We start from the raw sequence: 19,120 nt of genomic DNA on the forward strand, positions 1-19,120 counted from the left end.
CGGTTCGCCACGCGCAGAAGCGCTGGTGGAACAAGCGCTTATCAGTTGCCACCCACATCCCATAAACTTCTTCTTTATAGTGAGTTGACCCGTGCAAGATATACATCGGTCGCACACGAATTAACACCGGAACTGGCGTATCGGGCGACGCGGTCTCGTTTCGAGGCAAATTGGCGAGGCGCAAAGCCGGCCACGAAACGCCGCTAAATGGATGTAATTCCGAGTTAACCACACGTCCGCGAGCATCTGCTGCTCCGGGCCAGTTACATCCGCGTTGCAGCTGGTTAGGAAAAAGGGAGTACTAAAGTAAAGAGCAGCGGGGTTGCCGAAGGGGGATGAGGGACGAATTAATTTCGATCGTACACGAGGTCGTTCACACCGGGGAGGGAAGAAAACGGTGGGCCGTGTTCGAAACTCGTGAATGACTGGTCTTTAGCCGTGAGTGGCGACGATACGTCCTTTTCATTACGTGGATACCTTTGGAGGCGATTTAACGAGAATCGACAGATTCCTTGGATACAACAGGGGTAATCGAGCGTTCGTGGCGTTGTTTTTCTTTTTGGAGGAGAAGAAGGAGGAAAGTGTGATGGGATTCGGTGAACATCAAAAGATCGTTCGACGATTCTTGCATCGTTTCGCTCCTAGGGAAAGTGAATTGTGATTTTTTGTGATTTTTGCAAGGCTGTATATAATAAAGGGATAATAAGGTGTGGAATTTATGAGGGATTGACGTGAAAAGTGTGATTATGGTGCTTGGATTCCTTTTGTTTAAAGAAAAAATCATTTTTGCAATATTACACACACATATATATATGTGATAACGAAGTGCTTAATGAAAAGAATTCTTTGAATAAATGGAATAGAAGAATCGAAAGAGTGAATAATTTTAAGCAATCGAATTTCGAGAGATTACACACTTTCTGCGGCGATTTTTATACGAGCTGATTTTCAAACAACTCTGCGTCCATTTATTATCCATGGAGGAATGTGGTAGAATTTAACAAGAATCGAAAGAGGATGAGAGATTGTTCTTTGAAAAGCGACTCTTGCTAAATTGTGCCGATGAAAACAGGTTTTTTAAGAATAAAATTACAACTTTCGAAAGATTCCTCGGCCACATTTTATAACGCAAACATTCGTGCACCGTGATACTTTCGACGTAACTGCAACTCCTACTATCTCGCGATACACAAGAATAATAACGAACCAAGAAACTGGTAATCGAAAAAGAGGGCAAAGCTCGTCGTCAAACTTCTTCTTCCCCTGTGGTCTTATTACGTTGCCAATAACGTTTCAAATGGAACCGTTCAAGTTGGAACCGTTACGACAATAAACTATTTCTAGAACAACGCAAAAGCTTTTTCGAGAACTAACCCTTACCTTCGAGGCTCCCTTTCCTCGATGCTTTATTAATGTAACGCCTCGGAACGACTTCCCGTAAAGGAACAATGGTCGATTATAAAAAGTCAACCCACGAAACGAAGCCTGGCTCTCTGTTGTATTAATCTCGACGCGGGGCCGAATAAACTTTCCTTCCTTTTTTTCTCCCTCTCCCCTCACCCCCTCCTTTTTTTCTTTTTTCTTTCTTCTCTTCTTTTTTTTTTATTTCTTTCTTTTCCTCGGTGGTCAGACTGGCCCGTCTCTCCTCACCGCATTTTCAATTTGCAATGCTGATAAGATGGAAATACCCGAGCGGATTTGTAAGTCGAGCGCCGACGTAATCGGCTTCGTCGCGGCCAACGATGAAAGCGATCCGTTCCCCTCTGACGACCGTGTAATTTTTCGCCTTTTTGTTTTCCACGTGTCGATATCTCTCTCTCTCTCTCTCTCTCTCTCTCTCTCTCTCTCTCTCTCTCTCTCTCTCTTCGTTTCGCGAGCACAGAGAATGAGAGGATTCTTCTATTCTCTGAGAGGCGGAACGATCGACGAAATATTTATCATTGTTTCAACGTCGATTTTTACACGTTTTAATTTGACTTGAATCAATGCTCGGAAAATAAGAGAAAATTGAGATTTACTTCGTGTTCTTTTCCATTTCGTCGTTTTTGCTTTTTCTTCCTTTCCTGAATACCGAGAATTCCACGTGAAAACGAACGATTGACGTCGATTACATTTTATACGTGTGATTTTACAAAATATTTGTTTGCAAAAACTTTGTAAACATACGAGGATCAGCTGAAAAGTAATGCACATTTACAGATAAGTTTGAGAAGAGGAGCATTATATTCTTCCTTTATAAATATACAAAATGCCATTTCAGTTTCATTATTCATGAGTAGTAATCATATTTTATAATAAAAATTAGAGAAAGTACAACGTGTTATAAAGATATCAAGTTGAATCTATTCCATATGCTCGTCATCAAAGATTCGTGAATATTTGTGTTCACGCGTTGAAGAAAATTCTAAAATTAATTATACGAACGTTACAATTTCGATTTTCTCAAATATTCCACCACTTTTCATTTTCGAGACGTACAACAATCTGTGCTGTTACTTTCAAACAAAAAACGAAAAAATACAAAATTACATACAAAAAAATTCACCGCGGAATCTTTATTACGTTGACAAAAATCGTCGCGTGTTATATACCTTTACAGCCGAAACCCGAATAAAACCTTTCTCCAAACGAAAGCAACGCGCCGCACAACACGTCGAAAATCATCATAATATACGTTACGACACGAGACGAATCGAATATCCAAATTACGTTACGTAACAAACGCCGAAAGTGAACGTCCAATTGCGCGCCTCCATCCGCCCCCCGACCTTCTTCTTCATTCCATCCAGTCGAGTGCGTTTTTCGGCAACACGTGACAGCTGCAGAACTTGCGTGTGTACGACGTGGCGTTCCAGGAAACGAGTTGAATTCGAGTCAGGAGTTCACTGACGCATCGGATTCTTCCATTCATAAAGAGCTTCGAGATGTGTTCACGCACACGCGTGAACAACCGTGAGGGTCTTATACCATAACGTAACACGAGCGTCGTTGAGGAAACGCGTTATACTCCACTAAGTTTGCACTTGAATTGAATCGGGTCGAGTGGTGCTCGTTCATCAATGAAACGTAGCCGCGGAACAATTTGCAAGAATGGATTCTTGGCCTTCGTCGACGGCGAATCGGTGTCAATTGCTTGTTTTAATAACAATCGGTGGCTGCGACGAGTTCGATGTGAACGCGCTGTCGTTCGTGCTCGTGTCGTCAACGTGTGGAACATATGGCGATTAATAAAGTGAGTATTTGCAGGTAGAATCGATGTTGGATCTTTTTAGTTAATTGGATCGATGTATAGTTGTGAAATAGTTGCGAGATGATTGTATTTTCTGTTGTTGAGAATGATTGAAAAACTTGTGAGTCAAGGATGATTGGTAAGTAGAATATTACTCACACAGACTATTGATGTATACTAATTGTTTGATTAATATTGGCCGCGTTTAAATTTAACATGCCTCATATTATTGTTTGAAATTTCAAAAGCTTGTTTCGTGTATTTCAATATTATTAGATTGAACTTTTGCTTTCAATTTTTCTGATATTATTATTATTTTCTGATCCAATTGAATCGATATCAAATAAAAAGAAAACTGTGCAGCAGTTATATAAACAACGTGTCCAAAAACTTGAGAGAATATTACTCACAAAGAATCAACAATTATTTTTTAATTATGTTAATGTACGGTAAGTATTCTTTGAAATACTTGTATGATCTTTTTCCTACATCGAAATTGCGCGAGCAAAGTGAGTATTCGACGAATTAAGAATAATTAATAAATAAAACATTTGTTAACTTAACAAATACTAGAATCAACGTCCGTATTCTTAACTAATCAAGTATTATAATGAGATTTTTTTTATATTTAAGAGTCATCGAAATTGCTTTGCAAAGTATCCAACATATTTAAACACGATAATAAATAAAATATCCAAGATCGGTGATTTTAATCAATTAAACTCCTATATTAAGATTCATTGGAAAACTTGGAAACGTATTAAACCGCGTATCCAAGATATTAAAAGGAAGATTGATAAACAGGAATAAAATTAACCGTTCGCGATGTAATATTTTACGGTTGGGTAAAAACATCCGCCACCAGTGCACAGTGATTTTCCGCCAGCGTAATCTGTCCCATTTCGAATCAAGATTAGATCCCGCGCCCGTTGTATTCAAATCGAGACTGATCGAGGGAACCGACATGAATTATCGTAAATCTCCAAATGTATCCAATTGTAGAGACGTAATGAATATACAATAAACAATTTTATGCAAAGTGGCCAATTTTATCAAGCAATTATCGATTTTTCTGATCTGAATTGTGTCGACTCGCGATCAACGGTACTCGTGTTTATAACCTACGCGTAAAATAATGGCGAACACAGAACATCGACGTTTGCATTCCCGAGGAGCCACAATTTCACGAAGCAACGAAACACCCGTACCGAAATTTATTAAGCCTGTTTCTTACTACGTTTCAAGTTTATACAATTATTGCCAGAGTTCCTTTCCCTCCTTAAGACCCGTCTTTAAATACAGAGTTTCGTTTTAAGACACCTTTAAATGGCGGCACGAAACACCTTTGCATTCCTTTCGCATTCTTCGAAAACAAGCTCCCCGACACGTTCCTCTCGGAAGAATCTTCTACCCGTGTGTTAGACAGCAAAATTGTACAAGCTTCTTTCGACAAGCGTAACATTTAACCGACAGCCAGCTACCTACGACATTCAATGATTTCCCAATGGGAAACGTTTCAAGTTGCCAGTCACTTCGTTTCACAAAATTATTTCATCCTCGACAATAAGGAAATGAAAATTCCTTCGAAAATTTCATAAATTCCCTAAAAAATCAATCGCATCGAACGATTCAATCTGATCTGATTCAATATGCTCCTCCTATCGCGAGCATAACTTAAAAAAAAAAAAAAAAAAAATCAAACGTTTCTTTCCATCTTCTCCGCCGATCGAACACCGTGTTTCTAACCGTGTTTGGGGTTGAAAATTAACGAGGTACGAACGTAATCTCGAACGCATCCGACACACCCAACCGGATGTGCGGCAGTCCCACAGTTCCTCCCACACGTTCGAATGCTTGGCTTCCACGTGTGGACAGTCGGGTGCACACGAGGGAGAGACGACGTCGCTGTACAACACGCAGCTGCGTGCATACGCAGCGATTCGCGGTGAACCGACACGAGGAGGACATAGTGTAGGTATATACATGTATGTGTGTACATGTATATACCTGGGTCCGGTCGAGCTTCGAGATGAAGAGTGAAAGTACCGAGAGAGGAGAGGCTGGGTACAAAGAAGTCATTGAGGAATTCGAGGGAACGACATTGCCGGTCATTGGCCGGAGAAGGATTCTGCATTTCTGGCAAGGTTGCGGTACTCGAGGCGCAGCCGTTGAAGTGCAAGGTTAATTGCGGCTCTCGTGTTAATCAACCTATCGAACAAACAAGGCTAACCGGCATTCGAAACGTCGTGTCGATAATGCACCCGATATAAGGTTGAATATTAATTTTCGCTCGTGGCCCCCCCGGGTGGTCTTATTATTAAATCATTATTAAACCTCGGAGCTAATATGTGGATCACGGCGTAATATATGTTATACTTTTCGTTCGTTTATTTATTTTTTTGCTTTGTTTTTTTTTCTTTTATGATATCGATATCAATGAAACGGAGTTACAGATCGGTGAAACTATACCTTCACTTCTCCTATCTATCTATATGCTCGAGTTTGATTAACGATCGAACTGTTTAGACGTGTATTTAATAGCCGCGTATCTTTCCATCGGATGAATGTCGCGTTCGCATCGTGTGGGTTATTAATGTTCCTTTTTGTTATTGTATATATATATATAGGTAATAGGTGTATTATTATATCGCTTGTGTATCTTTTCGCGAGATAGAACTTTGTTTATTTAGAATTTATATATATATATATTATAGGCGATATTTAAAATAAGGTAGATTCGAATTATATTCAATTTAAATTTCTATCTATCGTCGTGAATTCATCGTTATCGTAGGATTAAACGTTCGAGAGAGCGTAACGAACGAAACCCAAAACTCATCGAAGAGCCGGCCTCGAAATTCCTAATCCTTCTGCTTTATTCCATCGTAAAAGGAGTCTAAAGTTAGTCGCTCTGTAATCCTACTCGCTTCCACTCCCGATAATCTTAATTTTAACCGAAATCTCGAAGGGGGGAGAAAAAAAGGAAAGTGAGCGGAGACACTTGACCTTGGAGCAATGGAAACGAATTTTGGAGACCGAGGGAGGGTCGGGCGAACGATCGTCGGATAAATTAACAATCACGCGTGTTGTGGCACCGTGATGTAAGCGTGTTTGTGATCGCCTACGAACAGCTAATTCTCGGTCACGGGGTCCGCTAAATCGACCGGATTCGTTGGCCATTCGTTATCCTAATTGGAAGATTCTTTCTAAGGATAAAACCCTCTTTATATTCTTCGCCAATTTAACCGAGCATCATGCCGCGTATTAATGTGTATTATCCGATTAGGCATTCTTCGGAGCTGTTCGCTTCTATCGAACGGCAACCATCGTCGAATTAAGAACGATCCTCCTTAGGAGAGGAGAGGAAGAAGAAAGGAATCGTCCTCCGATCGTTTCGATGCGGATGGTCCCTTAACTTGCGTCGAGTGAACTTTGATCTTCCGATCGCTGGGTGAACGCCATCTGTTTCTCTGTATTTCTTAACGGTAACCAGTTTCTTTCCATTCGAGTTTCTCGTCATTCGTGGGACCGGATTTATGGAGGCTGATAAATTTTTTCCTTCCCCCACCCCCCACCCCCCACCCCCCTCGTCAAACTGGATTTTTATCATAATCGCGTTAATTACGTCCCTTTCGTCCAAGAAATCGATCCAAATCCCAAATTTGGAATCGTGTTCAAATTCCGAGATACAAATATCTCCTTTTAAGAAATAACATTCTACAACAAGTTGCAACAAGTATATACAACACGCGATTTTTCCACGCGATGAATTGAACCTGTTCGAACGCGTGGAAACAAGAGAAACGAGACGAGGCAAGTGGGACCACTTCAAGCGGGATTTTCAGTGGACGGGTAACGAGAAATTCGCTTGGAACCCGTGCACCTCGTACATTTTACCTCCCTCTACTTTCGGCCAGCGCTCTATTTACCCATATACCGCGTTATTCGCACGTTACAATTTTATTTACGTCCCTCTTTCGAGCGTGCGCAAACCTCTCGTGCCACAGATTTGCATGCGAACTTGAAACGTTACGTTAGGAATTCCAAGGCCGTACGCGTCCTTTCCCTCCGATACATCCGCGAACGTGATTTCTGCGCGGACGTTTAAACAAAGTCGGATCATCCATGAATAATCGCGAAAAAGAAGAAACGACGACAATTAACCGAGGAAGAAGAAGAGGTTATATAAATCATTAATGTTTGTATACTTAACGTTAGAAAGATCAAAGTTCAAGCCAGATGCAATAGACTTGTATCCAGTAGATAGAAAAATAAAGGAAAACAAAATAGAGAGAAATATATTTTAAGCGAATTCAGTTTTTCCACGCGAATTAAAAATGGCGATAAATAATTTTTTTGAAAATAACATTTCTTTCTTCTTCTTCTTTTTAGTTTTCTAAAAAAAAAAAAAAAATAAACTCGAATAAGCGCGCGATCAAACGTGAATGTAAATCGTTGTCTGCCGTAGTAAGGAAGCGATTTCAAGACGAAACGGTTAATATAGCAAACCGGCAATTACTTACGCTGCAAAAAATCATCGACGTACGTCTGCGCGTACTTACGTCGCGTTTCGTGATAACGTTCAAGCTGATTTCAGCTATTCAATGCAGATCGGGCCTCGTGCCTTTGTCAACCTTTCATTATTATGCATTGAAAATCGTGAAACGATCGAAGAATCGACAACGTGCACGCGTATCTTCTCGCCGTGTATTAATTAACCCCCGCTATTTATCCTCGAAGCATCAACAGGAATATTCGCGATTGGCCAGATTACCACGCATACCTTTATAACGTGTTCCATCGAGCGCAAAGTTGCACAGAAACGGAGCCATTTCGAGTTTTTACGAATCCAACTCTCGCGATGAACGTGTCAATTCCAACTGACGCGAAAGATAAAGAGGAACCAAGAGCGAACCAATTAACGCCCGGCCAATGAAACCTCTGTTTCACTTTATATATATACGTACTTTCTTATTTTCTCTCGTTTACCTTTTTCCCTTCTTTTCTCTTTTTTCTTTTCCCATTTCTTTTTATTCCGATAATTGTACGAATTAACGACACGTCGAAGGACCGCCAGTTATTAAAAACGATAAAGGGAAAGGCTCATTAGGATGCTGTAATTCCAAGTGGCCTAATAAATGCGTGACTCAGCGAGCGGCGACTGTCCTCGCCTCGTGTAAATTACATCTGGACATTAGATCGTGTTCAAGTAGCGGTGGAAATGATACCGGTCATGGAACGAGATGCAACTTTGTACGAAGTGCTCTTTTATTGCCTTCCCTTCCATTATCGCGGCTAGTATATATATGTGTGCGTAGCATGAATCAAAAGTCTGGTATAATTGCTTCCAGCGAAACGGGAAAATTTATCGATCGATTACGTAAAATTTACCGCAACAACTGCACTGCTCTTTTTATTAATTTTAGAAAGAGAAAATGTGGGAAGGAAAAAAGAATTTTCTCGTATCGGTCCAATTACGAATTAAATGTAATTAAGATAACGAGAGAGTTATTGCTGGATGATAGTTTGCATTTTTCTTTTTCTTCTTCTTCTTCTTCTTCTTCTTCTTTTTTCTTTTTCCTTTGAGAAATAAAATATCTGAATATTTGATTAGAAGAGTATGAGTTATGAAAAAACTTTATCATTATATTTTATAATTGCACGTTCTTCGATAAAGTTAAATACATTATAAAAAAAAAAAAAAAAAAAAAAACCATCTGTGTATGCGTCGAACGCTTGGTATTCGTAAGTCAAATTTTTTTGTCTAATATTAATTCTTATTTTTCTCGCATTTTAAGTGTGTTTATCTATAATAATCATATAAAAACAGCTTCTTTATAACCGTGGTTAAAAAGGAACGTGACAAAGTAAATTATTATAATTACCTTATAATGTATATTTTAAACGTAGCACGTAAGTTGATCTTTAATTCGTAACTAATATTCCACTCTTGATTATCATGATGGTCATAAGGGAGGATATCAATGAAATTAACGTTAATTATTAGTTTAGTATTAATAATTTCGTTGGCCATTAACCCAGCCAGTAATGGTCTCTATCACTATAATTTCACCGTTTTATTTCCAAATAAAATATACATATACGTGTGTGTGTGTGTGTGTGTATCTCTTCGCATTTTTACGAGAGACAAACTAGTTGTCGATTCTAAACGAGAGAAATCTTATGTTAATCGTTGCGAAGTCGACACGTGAATAACGTTTGGGCGAAAAATACGGCTTCGTGGAAATCGGCGAAACCATCTTTTTTCTGAAAGATTGATGAACAGGCGTCCGTCCACGCGTGTTCGGACGAAACGTGGATCATTAAAAATCGACGATCGCGGAAAGATCTACCGGTAGCAATCTTCCAGGAGGGCCAATCCCGTGAAATTATTTGCATAATATTTTCTACTACGCTTTTCGGCCAGCCATGAATAAAATACCACCTATATATATACATTCTCTTGAAATGTTCGCATGAAATCGCGATTTGTTATTCCGTTTCGCCATTGATGTTAAACATTATGGAACCGATGCTCGTAAAAATGGATTTGAGGAAATATTTACAGTGAATAGACAGAAAATTTTTGCTTTTTGCTGATGATAAATCGCACGTTGGTCGACAAATATCCTTTTTTTTTTCTTTTTCTTTTTTTATCGAAATAAAAATTGGTTTGCGTGATCTTAATGCAAGCGAATTTATAATCTTTGATAATTTACGGAGAGACATATTTTCGTACAACGTGGTTAAAGTCTAAACTAGGTTATTTATGCTCAATACGAATTTTAAAATGTATCGTGCAGAGAAAAATACGAGATGCTTCAATAAATATTGACTAGTTTAATTTGTTTAAGTGAAATGCACTAATGAAAATATATATTAGATATAAGAGAACGTGTAAATAATAGAACACAATTACAGAAACAATCTTTCGTCATAACAGTATATGGGTATGACGACATATTCCGTCATCGTATAGAAATAACTCTCCTTGCTTAAGAGATTAATGTCTATACTTGAACTATTTGTTAAGTTAAATATTCCAGATCATTCTCTCGATCAAAATCAAATTAAACTCTCAATCCTTTGTTCTTTTTTTTTACAATTTTTGTTAAACATATATAATAATAATTCTAAAAAAGAAAAATCTTCAAATATTCGATTGTTCTTTCTAATCTCATAATTTCATAATTTAAAAAAAAGAGAGAAGTAATATAGAAATATTTATATCTCCAAAGATATTTGGATTCGATTCGATGGAGACGATGCACACCCATTGAATCGATTGACATTCGCGTTGAACTTGATCTCGCCGCTACCAATGTATCGTGCTACATATATAAATCGTCTTCTGGAGTGACGCGCGACGCCACGAGATAAAATCTTCGGATGCAATATGAGCAAACTAAGACTTAGAATGCGGCGCCTGAGCGCGACAACAGAGGGGAATGTGGGAATACGGAATGACATCCGGCTGGATGACACTAGGGGGTTCCTGGTATCTCGAAACTCTTTGGAATTCTCTTCGGTGGCCTCTTCGCCACCAAACGGAGATTCTTTCCGCGTCTGTGATCTATGCCATCTCATCGGGAATAAAAATGTAAATATCGATGAAATATACTTTATAAACTATAAATTTCAAGCCAACTGATGTATCTATAATTCGTAATCGAAACAAAATAATTTTTAATTCTTTTCAAATTGAATATTAGAAAGAGTATTGGATTATTCTCATAATGATACGTATTCATATGTAATATTATCTTATATCGATAAAATTAATTGTATTTTTCAATTAAAAAACTTGTTTAATATTAATTTTTTAATCTGAGATAAAAAAAATAGATTCGATATTGATATTGTTTAATTCTCGTGATCGAATTTAATTTTGTTTCAAAAAGTTACAATAAGTGATTTCTTTACAATTTCAAAACGAAATCACTTGTGGAATGATACGATTATTCGTATTCGAGAAATAAATTTACTTACGTAAATTATAATTCGCCGAGTCATTACGATTTCTATTATTCTTAATTCAACTTTCAGAACTATTTACGAGATGGCTTGTAATAAAAAATGAAATTATGAAAATATAATAACTTAACTGAACAATGAGTCTGTTTCTCCACTTTACCATTGCCTCATAACAATTTAACATTGAACTGGGGAAAAGCAATCGTCACACGCCTACCCAAACACAATCCACGACTTCATTCCGACTGCTTCGGAGTCAATTTCCAACCAATCGGTGGAAATATTCCCGAGTCAAATTTCTATATTTAAACCAGAAACGAAAGCATTCAGATTTCCGGTGTTCGTATTTCGGATACCTGCTGATTTCAGCAACCTTACGATACCCGATGTTTCGATATCGTCGGATATACACCAATGTGCATGCTAATCTTTTTGCTACATATCCCGCATACGAATTCCACTCGTTCCATGCAAAGTACAAATATTCTCTATGCAAATTGCAACCTGTCCCCAATTTCGTTTACATGTTGTGTATACCATTCCTTTATTCCTCCTCCAATAATCTCGAAAATCATTCGAAAATATATTTCTCTCCTCGAATCGAACGAAAACAAAATATATTATTTTCTTGCAATGGAAGTTAACATACAATCGCCATTCTCCCACCCTTACTCAAAAATTGTTCTCAGGTTGCAACGAGTTCCTCGAGTTTCTCCAAGTCAAAATCGATTTTCTGTTTAGAGATTTTCTACGTATAGGGTGATCTAGAAACACGTATCAATGCTTTAACACGAGGAGAACATGCAATTAAGAACGTGAACCGACTAAAGTTTCGAGCTCCTGTTCTGCCAATTTACGTACCCATAACTTTTTCTTCAACATTATACAAGCATCGTTAGTCTCAAGCTTCAATTCTAGCAAATAGCAGCGGTCTCAACTTTCTACACTATTAATTTTAGTATCCATAACTTTATCTCGTAACATTATCCACAAGCAACTGCTAAATATCATTAGACCAAAGCCCCAATTTTACTACGCAGCAACAATCCAAAGTCTCGAATTTCCATTAGTTTCGAACGCCTCTAATTTTGCCCTCAACATTGTCAGCGAGCAACTATCGAACATCGGTTGGTCTCGTTTAAAATTTCAAGCTCTCGTTCTGCTAATTTCATTGCCCATATATATATATATATATATATTATTTAGTTTCTGAACTCAGTCTCATTCCAATAATTTCACTCTCTCGAGCATTCCTAGCGCTTGCCCTCAACAAATATTCATTCTCGTAAACACCATTGATCCCGCCTCCCATTCTGCTAATTTCGCAGCCCAAGCTTCCATCGCGTCTATTTCCGAACCACCCTGTGCACAGCTCGTCTCGTTGATTCGAAATCTTGGCGGACGATGGCTTAATGCAAATACGTTTCGCGCGGTTCAGGGATGCGATAGCGCGCGTGTCGTGGCCCAAGTTGGCGGATAATAATCAGAACGGAACGCGGCGACCTGAAGCGTAAACGCGCGGTTTCCATCTGCATACCTATCTTCCGATCTCGATAATACACGTACACGCGGGACGAGCGGAATAAATTCGTGTCTCCTGACGCGCCTCGAGCTGATTGAAATTTTAAGCCGTCGAACGAGATTCTACGTTGGATTCGACTTGCTCGATGGAACAAATAGTCGTATGAGCATTTGTGAAAATGGGATTTATATCTCGATGTTTATAATTACGTAAGTCTTGTTATATCATTGCGACGATTCAATCACAAAAATCATACTTAACGATAGTATAACATAATAATATTCGATATACGAAATATCTCGTTTTCTAATACGATAAAAAGCGAGAAGGGAAATAATTCTTTTTAGGTAGAAATGATTGGATAAGAAAGAAAGTTCGTTGTGTCGATTAAGTATTAAAAATAAACATTCGTTGTCGATTCAATCGAGCAAGACGGATCGTTTAACGACTTACTAATTACACCGATCAAAAGAAGCTTGGATTAATGCATCAAGCTGCATCTCCGTCGAGCAGATGTCGCACGATTCGCAGCTGCGTCTATGACGATGACGTGTCTCGAGAAACTCTTCGAGTTTAATAAAACGAATCTTAAAAGGGACACGATCGTATCATTTGTAAGCGAAACACCAGTGGGATCTGATGAGAACTGATCTGAAAAAATCGATTCGATTATAGTTCGAATATCCCCCTCGCGAAGACTGTAATCCCATTTACTGCCATTACCGTTCGTCGAATCGTCTTCTTATATAGACGTCTATTAGAAAACGTTGCACAGGGTTAAAGCAGACATCATTTTGTAATTTAGTCGCCGAGGGTCAAACGATTTACAACAACTCTCGCGGATACGCGCATCACAGGCCGAGAGAGTTGTGCCGCTCGTGTGTAACTAAATTATGCGGCGGGCATCGTGCCCGATGTAACAACCTTTCGTTCCGACTACTACCAATCGATTTCCACATCGGGCCACGTGCTTGCCAGGATTTATACACGAGCCGGGTTAAAACGATCGGCCGTCATAAATTCCGCACGGTGAAAAGGAGGAACTGCCTAAAACACCCATTCTCCATCCTTTCTTTCCTCTTGCCGCTCTATCGCAGTTTCCAAAAATCCAAGTTTTCTTTTAATTCGAACGAAAGATCGAGTCTACTTTTGTCAAGGGATACTTGCAAGTTTAATTATTAACAAAAAAAAGTACAACTTTTGATTAGAGATTGTCACAAAGTTATTGATGAAACTAAAAAAAAAAATCGGTTAAGTGATTTTCAATAATTTTTAATTGAGAATTGAAGTTAAACGAGATAAATTTGTATCACAAGTAGAGAAATATTTATAAAATTAAAGAAAGAGAATAAACGTTAAATTACTAGAAAAAATTCCTACCTACAAAAAGTAAAAATGAGATACAACTTTTTTGCGAGCGAAAAGAACAAAACGATCGAATCCTGGCTCGTTGATTAAAGCATTAAACCTTCGTTTCCTCGATAAATCTGCCCCGGTGACATTCCTTGTTTTTCCTCTCGCCGTTCAAATGAACTTTCACTCGCAACATCCCAGAGAAATTCGACGAAATTCCCCCGGAAGATGGCAATTCGATGTACGACATGGTTCAACGCCGACCTCTTCCGACCAAACAGGAAGAAAAAGAAAGAAATTCGCAGCGTGGGGGATTCGATAAAAAACGAGCTCACTTTCGACAGCCGACCTACTGACTCACCTGCGCCGCCGTCTCCAAGCCTCTGAACGATCAAGAGGTGGCGATCGTCGACCGCGAACATTTCTCCACGATCATTAAGCAATAATTCCAACCTGGTGATCGGCCAATCTGTTACACGGTTTGTCCCTCCCACGCGGATCCCAAGTAACTCGGTTGCGTTCACGGAGGCGTAAATTGCGTAGGAATAATAGAAGCTGATCGCTGACACAATGAACGACATTCTCGAGTGCCACACTCGACGGTAATAATCGCCCCGAACAACCTTTCCGCCGCTTAATTAATTTACCCTGGACAACGTTATAAGTAATAATGATCGTTCTTGGATGGAGAAGTTTCATGAAAGTTTCACGAAAGAAGATCTTTCCTCGACTTTTCTGGAAACGGAAATAAAGACAGAGAGAGATTGTGAATGCTATTGGTGTGATCGTATTTGGGGGAGCCTAGGTGAATCGATTCGAATTCTTCACAGTATATGTCAAGCAGAGTGCATTTTCTGTGTGCAATATTTATACGAACGAGATTAATATATAGATATATATTTTTTTTATAAATATCTATGGTATGCAGTTTCTTCAAAAGGCTCGGCAAGATTCGATTTACTATTAAAGATACCCGTTCTAGAAAGTAGTTTGTACTATATAAAGACAGAAAAATGAAAGATCACCTTATAAGAGACCATCGACAGAAATTCCAGCGAGGAGAAATTTTTAACACGAGAAAGATTTGTAGATTTTCCATTACTCCAAACGAAACGCGTGGAATTCTCGTAATTTCACGCAATAAAAAAGAAATTCAACTATTTAAGGAGCTCGGATTCCCAGAAAGGGATCTTCGCACTTTTCGCTTGCGGAAACGACAAAAATTCGCGCGATGTTTATTCTTCGCGATACATTTCCTATGATCCATAAAAATATTATACTCCATTTCTGCAAAGATATTAAAAACTCGCGCGATTCATTATGCTAAGCCCGAAGAAAATTGGTTTGGCAGAGACTTCTGTTTGCCAATTTTGTTGCACGGCTCTTTCGCAAATAACAGTTTCAGGAAATGTAAATCATCGTTCGCGCGAATTACACTTGCATCCTCTCGCAAATATTTTCGTGGAGAGCCACTCAAAAGCATCGAGTGTTCGAAACATCGATATACCCGTCGAAGATCGTCTCTAAATTTGGCGCGAAACGAGAATCTCCTTGATCTTCTCTTTCCGGTTGCGATGCGCTTTGACCACGAGATTTCATCGAAACGGATGCGCCAATTTATTATTTCTCTCGCGAATAAAGAGAAAAAAAGGAAAGTAAAAGATGTTGAGAGTTAACGAATTCTTCGGCCAAGCTTTCGAAATGGCCAACAGTCGCCGACCAATTAATTTAACCGATTAGTCTAACTTGTCGGCGAATTACTTTCATTAATTAATCGTTGTCCAAGTTCGAGCGAATTGCGCATTATTCGGGATAACGTTTTAACCTCCAAGCTTTAAATAAAATGTTTGTTTAACTTTAATTGGTTCGTTGGAGGTATGATTAATTACGAGGCGGATATTTTTCATTACGCAAGAGCTTTTTGTATTCTAAATTGTATTGTAAACATTTTTTAATTTGTACTTAAAATACTTAAAATATTTAATTATCCTTTAAAAATCTATAGATTTTCTTTTTCCTTCGATGCCGATTATTTGTTTATTTCTTCCTGCATTAAATAATCGATATAAATTTACAAAACGTATCGTTTTCCTCGGGTTCAAATAAAAAGTAACCTTTGGTCTTCTTTTCAATTCTTCTCACTTTTCAAGAAAACCAACTTCAATTTTACTCTATTTATAAACGATAATGGAATACTTTTTGCCAGAAATCGTATAACTTGTAACCTATTCTGATTTTTACAGAGCGTGTCAATAAATCTACAAAATCCCGGTTCTCTTTTAACTATTGAAAATAACGACGAAAACTACTAATATCTGTCCAAACAGACATTTAAACGTTACACATCTAATAATCTTCATTTACCAATATACGAACGAGTATTGTCAAGAGACGCACTCGAGTAACATCTGTCCAATTAATTCCAGCCGTTCGACGTAACCGCTTAATTAATTACCCACGAAACAATTAATCCTTCGTGTCAGTTAGCACGGTTACAAAAGCCATCTTAGGCCATCCAAGCAAAAAAAAAAAAAAAAAAGCTGCGCAGTTTCGCGTCATTCGGCTAGAAAGAAGGGGCGTTCGAGCGATCAACGAACGACAAGCTGAGCAACAGATGACTTAAACGGATCTGCCGCGGTTTTTGCCACGAAACGGTGACACACGAGGAGAAGTTTTTGCTTTTTCTCGCGATCGTGCGAACGAGGAGGGTTCAACGAGTCCATCGCGTTTCCACGAGGGAAACACGAGTGGAAACCACGAGTCATTTTTATTGCCCTGCTCTGGCCTTCGACCCCTTTCTGGAATATTCAAAAGGGGTCGGCGAAGGCTGTCGTTTCCGGGCAATCGAAAAAAACGTGGAGGAGGATAGAATTGCTCAAGACTTTGGGAACGTGACCTTTGAATACTTAACCTCGATGAAATATCTCGATCCATAGGGAGGGAGAGTCCGAGTTGTGCGATACTTTCGAAATTGTGCGGTCGTAAATTCGGTTGGAATGGAAGTTGGATTGCGTTTAAATGTTTTGAGGAGATGGATTTTTTAAATGGATTATTAAAAAAAAAATAAGGATCGAGAGTTATTGTTTAACAGTAGAATATTTATGTACGAGGCGTGTTCTTAAAATAAGATTCATTTGCAAATAAACGTGCAAGGCATAAATGATTTTTCAATTAAAAAAATATTTATATTACTTTTTCACGTATCCCAATGGTAAAGAAATCTGCCATTAAAGCGTTACACCACTATGCGCTCGTGTATATTGTTCTTTGGCCTCTTCGATCATCGAGAGAAACATTGAAAAATTAAACAGATAATTCTGATATTGTGAGTCGGTAGTTTTTTTTTCTTTTTCGAATTTTCGCATTAAATCCTTTTGTTAAATCAATTGTCATTTTTAAATTGATTAGTCGTTATGAATATTTTCGCTTTTGTCGAAACAAACGACGCCGTTTCCTTACTTTTACTATCACTGATTGCCCATAAACCTCGCAAAACTGTCTATTGTTTTTTGCTAAAAATAGATATAACTAAAACGAGCATCACAGTTGGCGCGATTATTTATTCTACCACTTGTTGTAAATTGGCATACGATAAATGCCGTATTACGAAACAAACTTTGCTTAAGAAACATGCCTAACATATCCTATTAAATCCCCTAATAATATAATATATCTCCTCCTATGTAATGACGTATCCAACAACCCTTCGCCATTCCAAAAAAAAAAAAAAAATTTCATTCTTTCAACCAATCAGAATCCAAACAGAATCTCCTCTTATCTATTACCTCCTCCTTTTAATCATTTCTCAGAAACGAAAAAAGAAAAAAACGAAAAAAGTGCCTCGTAGTAGACTTGGCAGAAAATCCCGAATCACGTAACGAATAGAAATAGTGGGAGGATCGCTTCCGCGTCGACTCTTTTAGAAGCGGCGTGTGCAACAACGTGTGTCGGCCCGTGATCGGGATCCTCTTCTTGTTTGCGCCGCGCAAATATCGCCTCGACGCCCTGTGCCGACATGCATCGATGCATCACCGCTCGGACACGCGGCCTGCAAGGACGCATCGACATGCCCCGCCAACAAATAATTGCCAACCGGTGGTTGGTTGGATTCGCAACAACAGCGTTTGACTCTGTTGCGGAGGAACCGGTCGCTTTTCCCGTCGAGCCGCCGCCCGTTTTAAATTCGACACCGAGGGGCCGGGGTTCTGGAACAGGTGTACCAATTTGGCCAGATCGAGAGAAGGGATCACGGGATAATAAGCAAATCGTTTGATCCCGATACGATCTGGACGGCGAGATGTTAAACCGTTTCGAGAAGTGTGAATGTTTTAGGTGTTGGGGCGTTATTTATACGATAAGATAAGAATTGATTGCACGAGAATATTTTGGGGAGAGGAGGAAAAAATATAAGATGAGCGTGGAGTAATTTTTTTTAAAATCGGATTGTATCGGATTTTATTCGAAGAATATAAAAGGTAAAGGGAAAAAGTGAAATAATAACAACAAGAAGTTTTTAAAATGGATTTATGGAATTGTAAGGTGAAAAAAGGATTGATTTCGCGCAGATAGTTGTTAAAATTGACGTCATTGGAGCGATATTTATTTAATAAGTTTATTTATCTCCGAACATCGAAGACTCGAGAGATTATTTACGTATCGTTCGAATACACGTAGTACACAGGTATCAAAATTCCTTGCCTATCCAAGTGGACGAGAACGAATTTCGAAGAGACGAGAATTTAATACGACTTTGCGTCAGTCACCGAAACCGATAGGACGTTGAAAGACAAACCTCGAAGGCGAAAACTGGCTTACACTTTCGGGTGTCATTCAAGGCATTTAACATTGTAGAGGCTTCTAAAAACAACCATAACCGAAGTGAGCAAGGCAAGAATAAAACGAGAGAGGATGTAGAAACAAGAAGGCGACGAGTTGGGTTGGGTCCAGCCGGTCATGGGCGAAACGTGTTTTGGAATCTCGCGTACCGATCATGGCGTCACGTTCAATTTGTCGTGCACGCGGCGAGAACATTGATAATGTAG

At 38.8% G+C, this 19,120-nt stretch overlaps 1 protein-coding gene across 3 annotated transcripts in view; it reads right to left on the minus strand.

The window, feature by feature from the left end:
- Nucleotides 1–19,120, minus strand: part of cv-c (RhoGTPase activating protein) — a 315,849-nt gene that overhangs the window by 268,839 nt on the left and 27,890 nt on the right. The gene's annotated exons all lie outside the window — the stretch shown is intronic.

Source organism: Apis florea, unplaced genomic scaffold (assembly GCF_048593485.1).
Source record: "Apis florea isolate Af1SG1 unplaced genomic scaffold, ASM4859348v1 contig_3803_pilon, whole genome shotgun sequence".
Classification (NCBI taxonomy): Eukaryota; Metazoa; Arthropoda; class Insecta; order Hymenoptera; family Apidae; genus Apis; species Apis florea.